This window comes from Odontesthes bonariensis, chromosome 11 (genome assembly GCF_027942865.1).
Source record: "Odontesthes bonariensis isolate fOdoBon6 chromosome 11, fOdoBon6.hap1, whole genome shotgun sequence".
Taxonomy (NCBI): domain Eukaryota; kingdom Metazoa; phylum Chordata; class Actinopteri; order Atheriniformes; family Atherinopsidae; genus Odontesthes; species Odontesthes bonariensis.
In genome coordinates this window covers 8,015,079-8,029,235 of record NC_134516.1, presented here as the reverse complement: position 1 = coordinate 8,029,235, position 14,157 = coordinate 8,015,079, and the positions used below count along the sequence as shown (strand labels likewise).

At 47.1% G+C, this 14,157-nt stretch overlaps 1 pseudogene; it reads left to right on the top strand.

Moving 5' to 3' along the window:
• LOC142391188 (uncharacterized) overlaps window positions 1-13,937 on the top strand; it is a 35,261-nt pseudogene extending 21,324 nt beyond the window's left edge.
• Window positions 13,938-14,157: the final 220 nt, after the last annotated feature.

The window sequence follows — 14,157 nt, the reverse complement described above, 5'->3', positions numbered from 1 at the left end:
TTCGCTCCCTCTCCCTATATTACACAGCTGCTTGTTTGTTTCTGAACTGAGCTACCTGTTGTAGCTTCTCAGTTTGATTTCTTTAATTGGGGACAGTTGCATTTCACCCCCTCTCCCTATATTAAACAGCTGACTATTTGGTTTTGAACTGAGCTATCTACGGTAGCATCTGAGTTCGGTTGCTTTGAATTGCTTTAATGCGTGACAGCAGCGTTTTCGCCCCCTCTCCCAGTTATAGCCAGCCACTTATTCCGTTTTGTTTTGCATTGATTGGTGATGGCTGCGTTTTCGCCCCCTCTCCCGATTTTAGCAGACATCTCACGCTATCTTGGGCAGAGCTTTAATTGGTGAAGGCAGCATTTTCGCCCCCTCTCGCAATTTTGGCCAGCCGCCTATCCGGCTTTGATTGGTGACGACTGCGTTTTCGCGCCCTCTCCCAGTTTGTCTGGGGGGATTGTCGTCCTGTACTCTGGACGTAGCTGACGGTGTCAGCCCCTCCGTTCTTTCTGCCCGCGGCTGGACTCGGGTGAGTTCCGAGCATGGAGGGCTCCCACTGTTGTGCGGATTGTGAGACCATGCTTCAGGCAGATGATGGCCACGATCGGTGCCCTGCCTGCCTTGGGCATGATCACCTGGTGGAGGCCCTGTCAGAAAATCCCTGCATGAACTGCAGTTACATGCCCCATGCTGTGAGGATGACTCGGCTGGCCCAATTGCGCCCCGAGGTTGGCAATGACCTTCCGCTTTCTGGACAGGTGACCCTCCCTAGGCGTTCGAAGCACCGGAATGAGACCACAGCCTCTGTGGCTCCTCCTAAGAAGAGTCGAGCCAAGTCTGATCTGGGCCTTTCCACAAGAGTTGAACGTTTGTCTGCAGAGCTGGCGGAAATGAAATCCCTTTTTCAGGCACACCAGCTGGATCCCTCGTTGCCTGGTTTCTCTTCTCCACCCATGCCTGAATTGACACGTTGTCCTTGGCTTCCTCTGCCTCTCACTTTAGGAGTGAGGAGGGGGCGCAGTCGTCTCGTGCAGAGTCTGGCTCACTTTCTTCGTCTCAGGATGCAAATAGTGGGTCAAGCGACGGCTCTATGCGGGACATCATGCAGATGGCTTTGAGGCAGCTGCAGTTGACCGTCCCGCAGGCGTAGGAGTCCGCTCCTTGTAGCGCCTTTTTCACGCATAGCCAGGCCCCTTCTCCATTCTCTGTCCCTCCATCAGAGGAGTACCTGAAGGAGTTACATACTTGTTGGCGGGACCCTAGAGCCTTTTCACGCCTCTCCCCAGATGGTCGCGTGTTGGCAGCTATGCATGAGCCAGCTAAGGCAGGCTTGGATTGCATGCCTGCAGTTGAGCCTGCTGTAGCCTCACTCATTGTGTCACCGGATGAGGCTATGCGTCGTGATGTTCGGTGCCTGCGGGCTCAATGCCGTGTTACAGATGGCTTCCTCTGTAAAGCCTATAACGCCGGCTGGCCGCAGTACTTGGCCGCCACCTCTGGATTATGCTCGGCCTAGTGGGTTTGGTCCCCAGGTCGCACGACGGGGACCCAGCGGGGACTTTCGTCAGTCAGTCCGCCAACCAGCCAGGCAGGCCCGTGCCGCAAACTCTGGCCGCCGCCCCACCAGGGCCCCTAGGGGTCGTGGGGACGGTCGGTGAGGCCACTAGGCCGACCGTTGGATGTTTTTCACATCAGCAGCTCAGTCATTGGGCTGCTCATACTGGGGACCCATGGTTGGTTTCAACCCTGACCCATGGTTACCGGATACAATTCCGACGGCGGCCTCACATGTCACGCCGGGTCAGGGTGACCGTGATCACCGACCCGGTGAAAGCCCATGCACTGGACCAGGAGCTTTCCGCCCTCCTGGCCAAAGGTGCGATCGAGGCAGTGGATCCTCTGCAGCAACCCAGAGGCTACTACTCAACATACTTCCTCGTACCCAAGAAGACGGGCGGATTTCGTCCCATTTTGGACCTCAGGGGACTGAATCGATATCTCAAGGTACTGCCCTTTCACATGCTCACGACAGCAGAGGTCCTTCAGACTGTTGCGAGGAACGAGTGGTTTATCTCAATAGACCTGACGGACGCGTACTTTCATGTACCTATTGCGGCAGAACATCGCCGTTTTCTCCGGTTTGCCTATCAGGGTCGCCACTGGCAGTTCCGGGTGCTCCCGTTTGGCCTCTCTCTTTCCCCGAGGGCGTTCACTCGGTGTATGAAAGCAGCCCTCTCTCCTCTGCAGGCCTGCGGAATGAAGGTTTTTCCATATCTCGACGATTGGCTTATTTGCGCTCCATCCCGATCACAGGCTTTTCGCGATACGAGTCGCGTGCTTGGTCACGTGTCCCAGTTGGGCCTCCAGGTAAACTCGGAGAAGAGCTGCCTGACCCCATCTCAGACGACCACTTTTCTGGGGGTGTTTCTGGGTTCACCTTCCATGAGGGCTCACCCGTCTGCTCAATGGGTGGACGACATACGCCGGTTGGTCAGCCAATTCAGGCTGAGCCGGCAGTTGTTTTACGTCACCTTCCTGCGGCTGCTGGGCAAACTGACATCAGTCACCCGGGTCGTGCCCTTAGGTCTGCTGTCTCTGCGCCCCTTTCAGAGGTGGCTCAACAGCTTCCGCCTGGATTCCAGGCGGCACAGGCATCGCCAACTCATGGTGACGGGGTCCTGTCTTCGTGTCCTGAGGCCATGGAGAGACAGGAGATACTTGTCCACGGGTGTCCCCATGGGAATAGTTGTGTGTCGCAGAGAGGTGGTCACGACAGATGCCAGCTCGACTGGATGGGGTGCGGTATGGCAACACAGAGCGGCTCAGGGCCGCTGGGGCCGAAGGGATCGCTCCAGGCACATAAATGTGCTGGAACTGCGTGCGGTGCATTTGGCTCACAGACACTTTATGCCCCATCTGGAGGGGAAACATGTTCTGATCCGGTCAGACAGCACCTCCGCGGTCTACCACGTCAACCCTCAAGGTGGCACCAGGTCAGCGCAGCTGCTGGAAGTGTCCACAGACCTCCTAGAATGGGCCTCGCCTCGCCTGTCCACCCTGCAAGCAGTGTACTTGCCAGGGCGGCACAACCACGTCGCAGACTCTCTTTCCCGTCAGGCGACTGCTCCGGGAGAGTGGTCCCTTCATGGCGACGTGGTGCTCAGGATCTGGGACCTCTTTGGTCAGGCGGAGGTAGATCTTTTCGCCACAGAGGAGTCGACTCGATGCCCTCCATGGTTTTCCCTTACGGGGGCATCAGGTGCACTGGGCCAGGACGCATTAGCTCATCCCTGGCCAAGGGTCCTCCTGTATGCTTTTCCACCCCTGTCTCTGATTTGGCCTACTCTTCGGCGGGTTGCCGAGGAGGGCCACAAACTGTTGCTGGTTGCTCCGTGTTGGCCGGCATGGCCGTGGTTCCTGCTCCTACGGAGGCTGTGTCGCGACATCCCATGGCGTCTTCCGACCAGGAGGGATTTGCTGTCCCAGTTGGGGGGACTGTTGTGGCACCCCAATCCCCAACGCCTCCGACTGTGGGTATGGCCACTGGGCGGCTTGAGCAGCTGATGACCGGTCATTGAGATCCTGTCAGACGCACCCTTTTGAGTGCCAGGGCTCCCTCTACTCGCCAGCAATATGAAAACAGGTGGCGGCTGTTTTCCCAGTGGTGCCTTGCCCGCAATGATGATCCAGTCACCTGTGCAGTGTCCACTGTGCTGGAGTTTCTCCAGTCTCTCCTTGACAAGGGCCGCTCTCCCTCAACACTCAAGGTGTATGTCGCAGCCATTTCATCTAGTCATGCTGGCTTTGAGGGCTGTACTGTGGGGAGCCATGAACTGGTCTCCCTCTTTATGCGTGGCGCTCGTCGGTTGCACCCACCGATGGCCCCACGGGTACCAGTTTGGGATCTGCCCTTGGTGCTTGAAGCTCTGTGCCACTCTCCATTCGAGCCTTTGGAGCTGGCGTACCTCAGGTGGCTGTCGTGTAAGACTGCCTTTTTGTTGGCTATTGTCTCAGCCAGGAGGGTCAGCGAGCTACATGCTCTTTCTGTCAGCCCTGCCTGTCTCAGATGGGGTACTGATGACTGGAGTTACTCTGTGGCCAAACCCAGCATTCCTGCCTAAGGTGTTGTCTCGTTCACATTGCAACCGGCCGTTGAGGTTGGCACGATTTCAACCTGTGTCGGAAGGAACTGCTGATGGGTCTCGGTCGTTGTGCTCCAGTGAGGGCACTGGAGGCGTACATTGCAGCCACTGCTGCTATTCGACGCTCGGACCAGCTATTCCTGTGTTATGGAGGCCCTAGGTTGGGTTGTCCCCTTTCCAAACAGCGCCTCTCCCACTGGATCGTGGATGTCATCTCTCACGCCTACGCTACAGGACGCTGCTCCCCACCCGTTGGTGTGAAGGCGCACTCTACCAGGAGCGTCTCTGCTTCCTGGGCTGCCTTAAGAGGGGTTCCGATGGAAGCACTATGTGCTGCTGCATCGTGGGCTTCCCTGAGCACGTTCACCCGGTTCTACAGGGTTAATGTGGCCTCCCCTCATCCTCTGGATCGGGTTCTGCGGCGAGGGTCCTCTGAGCCTTCTCAATGAGGTATTTGCTCTGGATTTCTCGTGACGCCGCTGGTATTAGTCATTCAGTGCTTTCAGCACCGCCTCTGGCGGTCAGTAGGGATGAAATAGAACGTAAGTTACGTATGTAACTACGGTTCTATGAATCCCGGATGACCGCCAGAGCTTCTCTGTCACTCAGAATCCTTGCATTCCGCGAGAAGATTTTGCAGGAACAGAGTGACGGATGACGTCAGGCTATATAGCCTCTGATTGGTCATCCGACATGTCACAGGTGTGACTCTGTTGGTATTACTACTCGAACGGCGCATGCGCGAAGGGACATTCAGTGCTTTCAGCACCGCCCTCTGGCGGTCATCCGGGATTCATAGAACCGTAGTTACATACGTAATTTACGTTTTTTTCCATACATCTTGTACATAAATCCTTCTTTAAATGTAGACATACTGCACAGGAACAGTGATATTTGGTTGGTTGATTGGTTTGAGCTAAATTTGACCCTTTGTAAATTAGACAGATGTGAGGTTGAAAAACCCACGTTATCTTTTTTTTGAGTCAAGGCCAAAATGTATTTCTCCACACAGTCCACTGGAATGTTGTTGTTTTTATCTGATGTTTCCTCCCCAGACTCGTCAGACTCACACTGACTGCATGTGTTCAGTACGTCCTGAAGTGTAGATTTAGTTTAGCTCTCTTTTTTGTCCATTTTGAACATGAGAAACTTCAACAAAGTAACCAAAATTCAGTTTGTGCTTTTTAACTTACTCTTCTGTGGAAACTTTTTAAGTCTTGAGTCTAAGAAAGAGAAAAACACGTTGTTATTCATGTATTAATTTCTTGGTAGAAAGGTCCGTCAGTCCTACAGAAAGCATGTCAGTCTGCAGAGTGACAGACAAAGGCTGCAGCTACAGAGCCACAGCTGAGCTGGGCCAGATAACACTTTGGTGCTGGAGAAACAGCTGACTGTTAGTGTGAGAAGATGCTTTGCTCACATGGTGTTCTTTGCTGAGCTGATCTGATCACAGGATGAGCCAATAACAGCAGCAGATACATCTTTTAGTTTCTCCATCTGCTGAGCTAAGACGGCACATGTAGACATCTTCCATCACACTTTAATGTCTTTAACAAATAAACAGAAACAAACAGGGAAACAGAATTCTTCCACTTATCAAATATGAATGAAGTTTGATTGATTAATCGATCAAGTTATTTGCTTCCATCTCATTCCCTCCTCAGCCTGAGTGGCTGTAACCTCTCAGAGAGAAGCTGTGCAGCTCTGTCCTCAGCTCTCAGCTCCCAGTCCTCCAGTCTGACAGAACTGGGCCTGAGTAACAACAACCTGCAGGATTCAGGAGTGAAGCAGCTTTCTGATGGACTGAAGAGTCCAAACTGCAGACTGGAAACTCTCAGGTAAGGATTCATGAACTTTCCAGGTGAGAGCTGATATAATTCTGGGTTATTAGATGAAAAAGCAGCTTCCAGGTACTTTGATCAATGAAACAGGTTGATCTGTTCTGCCCTTTGATTATCTGGCTTAAATAACTGATAATGAAATATATCACACACAGTTTAAAGAAAAATACTTAAGTGTTCTTTTACTTTAACTCCTTTCCATTCCTGTAGATTTGTCCTAAAACACAGATCCATCACATACCCAAAGTAAACTGAGAGCTGTTCTACAACCATGTGTAGCAGTAGCAGTAGTATTGTGTCTGGCATTATGATGCTTTCATCCTGCAACAGTCACTGCTACCATGATAAATGGGAAGTCTGACCGTGCAGAAACATAGATTTTAAATGTCCTGCAACTACCACCAACTCTGAGGAGATGTTAGACATTTAATTTAAACTGTGTGTGGCAAACAGAGCTGATCTTTGAGAACTGGATGCCACAGCACTGACTTACATCAATTCTAGCTGTTTTTTTCCTTACATCTTGTACATAAAACCTTCTTTAAATGTAGACATACTGCACAGGAACAGTGATATTTGGTTGGTTGATTGGTTTGAGCTAAATTTGACCCTTTGTAAATTAGACAGATGTGCGGTCGAAAAACCCACGTTATCTTTTTTTGAGTCGAGGCCAAAATGTATTTCTCCACACAGTCCACTGGAATGTTGTTGTTTTTATCTGATGTTTCCTCCCCAGACTCGTCAGACTCACACTGACTGCATGTGTTCAGTACGTCCTGAAGTGTAGATTTAGTTTAACTGTCTGTTTTGTCCATTTTGAACATGAGAAACTTTAACAAAGTAACCAAAATTCAGTTTGTGCTTTTTAACTTACTCTTTTGTGGAAACGTTTTAAGTCTTGAGTCTAAGAAAGAGAAAAACACGTTGTTATTCATGTATTAATTTCTTGGTAGAAAGGTCCGTCAGTCCTACAGAAAGCATGTCAGTCTGCAGAGTGACAGACAAAGGCTGCAGCTACAGAGCCACAGCTGAGCTGGGCCAGATAACACTTTGGTGCTGGAGAAACAGCTGACTGTTAGTGTGGGAAGATGCTTTGCTCACATGGTGTTCTTTGCTGAGCTGATCTGATCACAGGATGAGCCAATAACAGCAGCAGATACATCTTTTAGTTTCTCCATCTACTGAGCTAAGACGGCACATGTAGACATCTTCCATCACACTTTAATGTCTTTAACAAATAAACAGAAACAAACAGGGAAACAGAATTCTTCCACTTATCAAATATGAATGTAGTTTGATTGATTAATAGATCAAGTTATTTCCTTCCATCTCATTCCCTCCTCAGCCTGAGTGGCTGTAACCTCTCAGAGAGAAGCTGTGCAGCTCTGTCCTCAGCTCTCAGCTCCCAGTCCTCCAGCCTGACAGAACTGGGCCTGAGTAACAACAACCTGCAGGATTCAGGAGTGAAGCAGCTTTCTGATGGACTGAAGAGTCCAAACTGCAGACTGGAAACTCTCAGGTAAGGATTCATGAACTTTCCAGGTGAGAGCTGATATAATTCTGGGTTATTAGATTAAAAAGCAGCTTCCAGGTACTTTGATCAATGAAACAGGTTGATCTGTTCTGCCCTTTGATTATCTGGCTTAAATAACTCTGATAATGAAATATAACACACACAATTTAAAGAAAAATACTAAAGTGCTCTTTTACTTTAACTCCTTTCCATTCCTGTAGATTTGTCCTAAAACACAGATCCATCACATACCCAAAGTAAACTACTCTACAGAAATATGAGCAGTTTTTTCCTTTAAAATAGTGCATAAAACCTTTAAATGTGGACACACTGCACTGGGGCAAAGGGATGATATTTGGTTGGTTATTTGGTTTGAGGTGAACCTCCTTTGTGAAGGCGGCTGTGAATTAGACAGATGTGTGGTGACAAAGCCACATCATCCTTTAGTGAATCAGAAGCTGAATTTATTTCCCAAACAGACAGAATCCTTCTAAGTGTTACTGGAAGTAACTAAGACGTGTTTGAACTCATTGGAAAGTGTGATTTTTATAAATAGATGCCTTTAGGTGGCTACAATCTGGATCTCCAAGTCCCAGCTCCTCACCAAGTCTGACTCTAACTTTTAATATGGCACAAAAAATAATATTTTACAGCTAGAAGCTCTTGAAAAACAGCTCCACACAGACAGCTGCATGTCTTCACTCTGAACTGAAGTGAGGATTTATTTTAATGTCTGTTTTGTCATGTTGGAGGATGAGAAACTCTAAAAAAAACTGTTTAACTTCTTTTATTCCAACATTTTTTACTTTATTTCCACGGACAAATAAACAAAACCAAATGGGAAAGAATTCTATAAAGGTTATTTGATTGATTGATTAATGTATTTTCTCCCTCCTCAGCCTGAGTGGCTGTAACCTCTCAGAGAGAAGCTGTGCAGCTCTGTCCTCAGCTCTCAGCTCCCAGTCCTCCAGCCTGACAGAACTGGGCCTGAGTAACAACAACCTGCAGGATTCAGGAGTGGAGCAGCTTTCTGATGGACTGAAGAGTCCAAACTGCAGACTGGAAACTCTCAGGTAAGGATTCATGAACTTTCCAGGTGAGAGCTGATATAATTCTGGGTTATTAGATTAAAAAGCAGCTTCCAGGTACTTTGATCAATGAAACAGGTTGATCTGTTCTGCCCTTTGATTATCTGGCTTAAATAACTCTTATAACTCTGATAATGAAATATAACACACACAGTTTAAAGAAAAACTACTTAAGTGCTCTTTTACTTTAACTCCTTTCCATTCCTGTAGATTTGTCCTAAAACACAGATCCATCACATACCCAAAGTAAACTACTTTACAGAAATATGAGCAGTTTTTTCCTTTAAAATAGTGCATAAAACCTTTAAATGTGGACACACTGCACTGGGGCAAAGGGATGATATTTGGTTGGTTATTTGGTTTGAGGTGAACCTCCTTTGTGAAGGCGGCTGTGAATTAGACAGATGTGTGGTGACAAAGCCACATCATCCTTTAGTGAATCAGAAGCTGAATTTATTTCCCAAACAGACAGAATCCTTCTAAGTGTTACTGGAAGTAAATAAGACATGTTTGAGCTCATTGGAAAGTGTGATTTTTATAAATAGATGCCTTTAGGTGACTACAATCTGGATCTCCAAGTCCCAGCTCCTCACCAAGACTGACTCTAACTTTTAACATGGCACAAAAAATAACATTTTACAGCTAGAAGCTCTTGAAAAACAGCTCCACACAGACAGCTGCATGTCTTCACTCTGAACTGAAGTGTGGATTTATTTTAATGTCTGTTTTGTCATGTTGGAGGATGAGAAACTCTAAAAAAAAACTGTTTAACTTCTTTTATTCTATGATTTTTTTACTTTATTTCCACAGACAAATAAACAAAACCAAATGGGAAAGAATTCTATAAAGGTTATTTGATTGATTGATTAATGTATTTTGTCCCTCCTCAGCCTGAGTGACTGTAACCTCTCAGAGAGAAGCTGTGCAGCTCTGTCCTCAGCTCTCAGCTCCCAGTCCTCCAGCCTGACAGAACTGGGCCTGAGTAACAACAACCTGCAGGATTCAGGAGTGAAGCAGCTTTCTGATGGACTGAAGAGTCCAAACTGCAGACTGGAAACTCTCAGGTAAGGACTGTATGAAAACAAGCTTCTCCAAACTACACTAACACTCCAGATAATGTAGATGAGGATGAAATCACGCGTACGCTCAGCTGGGCTCAGATGGACCGAGGTGCTCTGTGGATGTTCCTTCTTGTTGTTTCTTTTAGCAAAAACAGTAAAGTGTAGGTGTATATTAATCCAGCTGAATTCCCAATAAAGAAGCTCACATTCAAGGATTTTTCTGGGGTTTTTGTCACAGTTTGAAAGTGTGACTGAAAATCAGCCCATTAAGACTACATGTCAGCTGGTGGTCACTTAAAGGACAAGACCGTTTTTTTTACATTGGGCCCTTGATTTCACATTATAACATGATGTTCTACTCACCCCTGCTTGTTGTTGGTCATTTGGAGCTGTTCCGAAGATATTCGAGAGGCGTCTGGCTGCTCTCTTGAGATATTCGGCCATGAAACGGTTTCCTATGGGCAACGTTATACAGGCACAAACTATGCTGTTTATAATTTATTAATTACTGTACACTAGCACTGATAACGTGGAGGTGCGTCGCTTACTTAAAAAAATCCGGGTTAATGTAATTTTGAATTTTAGCCAAATGAATAAAGAGGCAGCAGGTCTGTGGGCTGTCTGTGGCAGTAGCACGACGATGACGTCAGTAACACCCACTTTACGACAAAAATTCAAAATTACAGTAACCCAGATTTTTTTAAGTAAGCAACGCACCTCCACGTTATCAGTGCTAGTGTACAGTAATTAATAAATTATAAACAGCATAGTTTGTGCCTGTATAACGTTGCCCATAGGAAACCGTTTCATGGCCGAATATCTCGAGAGCAGCCAGATGCCTCTCGAATATCTTCGGAACAGCTCCAAATTACCAACAACAAGCAGGGGTGAGTAGAACATCATGTTATAATGTGAAATCAAGGGCCCAATGTAAAAAAAACGGTCTTGTCCTTTAAAGCATGTAATAAAATCACCATTCCAGTAACTTAAAGACAACAGGTGTACAGTGAGTTCAGCTGTACTTACATGTACCCTGAAGCCAAACTGGCAGCTGGTTCCACAGAGAGGGGCCTGATAACTGAAGGCTCTGCCTCCCATTCTGCTTTTAGAAACTCTGGGAACCACAAGTAAACCTGCAGCCTGAGAGCAAAGTGCTCTGTTGGGAACATATCCAACAATGAGATGTTCTCACTCAGGCCGCAGAGTTGCAGCGTCAGACAGACTTCAGTCAGTAACTGGATTCTGCTCCTCTGCATGTGAACAGTTATAAGGAAGGTGTTCCAGTTAATGCTCCAGTCAGGCTGTGAGCAAAGCTCAACTCAAATGTGGAGGAACTGTGCATGATACAGCCAACAGCTGCAGAGTCATCAGAATATTTGAGGAGATGACAGGACTCTGGGGTGTGCTGGAAGTCTGAGATGTGCAGAGTTCAGTGAAGAGTGAAATGTTGAAATATTCACAATAATCTAAAGTTTTTATTCTCAGAGGTTTTCTTTTCATCCAGGTTTTTCATTCACTGCTGCCATGTTTCCTCTTTGTTTGTCACAGAAGATTGTTTATATTTTCTTCTCATTTGATCTGAAACTGTTACTGGAGCAAAATGATGAAAAGAATCTTTCTCTCGGAATGTTGTTACCATTGGATGACCTTCAGCTTGAGTTTCAGAGCAGTTCTCAGAGTTTCTGTTGTTGTGTGTGTCTGCAGCCTGTCAGGCTGTCTGATCACAGAGGAAGGCTGTGCTTCTCTGGCTGAAGCTGTGACCTCCAACCCCTCCCATCTGAGAGAGCTGGACCTGAGCTACAACCATCCAGGAGCCTCAGGAGAGAAGCTGCTGAGGGCTGCACTGAAGGATCCACACACACTCAGGTATGGAGAGGCCTGCTGCAGCCTCACAATGTCTGATAGAGGAGGAAGAGCTGGGAACATGTTCTCTGTCCTGCACTCAGCCCTGTGCTTCCTGCTGAGTGTTGCATGAACAATCACACATGTAGGAGCCTTTTTACCTTTAACCCTAACCCATTTGTAGAGGAGGTCTGCAAGGAGAACATCTGCAGGAACAACAACGAGAAGTGTCTGTTGGTCAGAGTTGATTTAGTTTGGAAAGATCTCTGCATGTTAAAGGAACAGTCTTTCATTTTTAGAAACGTCTTTTTGGTCCTCTGACCCTGATTCATTTACAAGGATGGGTCCAGGACATGTTAGCCTAGCTTAGCACAAAGATTTATAAACCCCTGTGGTTCAGGTAAAGTTTCCTTCATAAATCCTGCTGATTGGAGGTTCCTGATGGTGAAACACAGCAACAGACCCAGAAAATTAATTTAGTCTTCTATTGGTGCCAGTGCTCCGTGTAACATCACACACGAGTGGCATTGCAGCATTTATCTGTTTAGTTCAATATGAAGGTAACAGACAGAGGGACGTGCTGCCATCTTGGATATCAGCTGTCTGTCAGAAGCAGATCAGTCAGACTTTAGGGCAGATAGAAGGTTGCAGCTCTGGGTCAGATCAGGAGTTTTTACAGAGTTCTTCATATGTGAAGAGATGAAAAGGAGGAGACGGCTGAGAGAAGAAATTGTGACTTCCACAAAGCAGTTTTGTACGCGTCAGTGTTGATTCTGCTCATTGTAGTTTCCAGATGCTCCACTCCAGTGGATGTGTCCAGATGTTGGACTGTTCCTTTCTCGGTGTAGAACAATGTGTGTGAGAGCCATGTAATGTCCATGTTTGATGCTGAAAGAGACGGTGCTGCTCTGACCCCCCTCCTCCTTTCAGGGTGGAGCCTGCTGGAGAACGATGGCTGACACCAGGGCTGAGGAAGTGTGAGTGTGTTCTTCATCTGATTCATGACATCCAGCCATCGTCACACTGTCACATCACTCATTGATCAAAGTGAACAGATGATAGATCAATAACTGCAGCTGGACTGTGTTTGTTCTCTCCTTCAGATTCCTGTCAACTCACAATCGACACAAACACAGTGAACAGAGTCCTGAAACTGTCTGACAACAACAGGAAGGTGACACATGTGGAGGAGGTTCAGTCATATCCTGATCATCCAGACAGGTTTGATGTCTGTCCTCAGCTGCTGTGTAGAAATGTTCTGACTGGTCGCTGTTACTGGGAGGTCGAGTGGAGAGGAAACGTTGATATATCAGTGAGTTACAGAGGAATCAGCAGGAGAGGAGATGGTGTGTTTGGATGGAATGATCAGTCCTGGAGTCTGATCTGCTCTGATGGAGGTAAATACTCTGTCTGGCACAATAAGAGAAGAACACCCATCTCCTCCTCCTCCTCCTCCTCCTCCTCCTCCTCCTCCTCCTCTGTCTCTCACAGAGCAGCAGTGTATGTGGATCGTCCTGCTGGCACTCTGTCCTTCTACAGAGTCTCCTCTGACACACTGATCCACCTCCACACCTTCAGCACCACATTCACTGAAGAACCTCTGCATCCTGGATTTGCAGTCTGGTTTCCTGGTTCCTGGTTGTCTCTGTGCTGAGTATACAGAGTGTCCTCCTGTCAGAGAATCCCTGCTGAACAGATTGTTCAGTCTGTTCATGTCTGTCTCTTTCACTCAGAAACACCTTTACAGATTCATGGACTCAGTCAGTTTCTGTTTGAAACTCTTCTGAATGATTCCTTGGAAACTTCTTCCTCTTCCAGTCCTTTAAAGATGGAAGCTGCCATTCTTCCAGGATGTTGTTTTTCTGTGTGTTTCCAGTCAAAGCTTCACACTGAGTATCAGCAGGTTGTGTTTCTCTGCAGCTCACTTCAACTGAGACCTTTCAGCTGAAGTCAGCTGCAGTTAGTTTGCTGCACATGTGACAAACTGTGACATCAGAGAGGAATCACTGAGCTGCCATCAGCCCAGATGGATTCCAACCTGCTGACAGATGTTCACTGATTCTGCTCCAATGAGCAGAGGTCTGGTGAGCAGCCGGGGTTCATCCTGATGTTTCACACATTCACTTCCTGTTAGATGATGAAAGGACACCTGGACTGGAGCTGGTTCCTGATGGCAGAATGTTGCTGAATGTTGCTGTTGAACGCTCACAAAGAGGACTGAAAGGATCCGTTACAAACAGCATGTGGACCTGAACAGTCCACAACATCTGCTTTGGACTGGAAATATTTACTGTTTACTGTGTGAAATATAAAGTTTGCTATGATCACATGATTTAAAGTGAACTGATGTTGAAATCCCAGGGTTTTCATACATTCACATGTTTAATTTGTCCCTTTGTGTACATGTACAGACAGTAATAATACAGAAAGTAAATGTAATGCAGAACTAAATAAACACCAATATTTATTGATTTATATAGATGGTCATTTCTGAATAAAATGTGTGTTTAACTGTGTAGCTGGATACCCAAGCAGCTGTAATGTTGGAGTAAAAAAAAGACATCCAACCAGGAACAGAATGTGAAATAAAGAGGCAGATCTGCAGGTTTCCAGCCCACAGAGGAGTCCCAGTCCAGCCGGCTGCTGCAAACAGTGAAATCCTCTTTGTAGCTG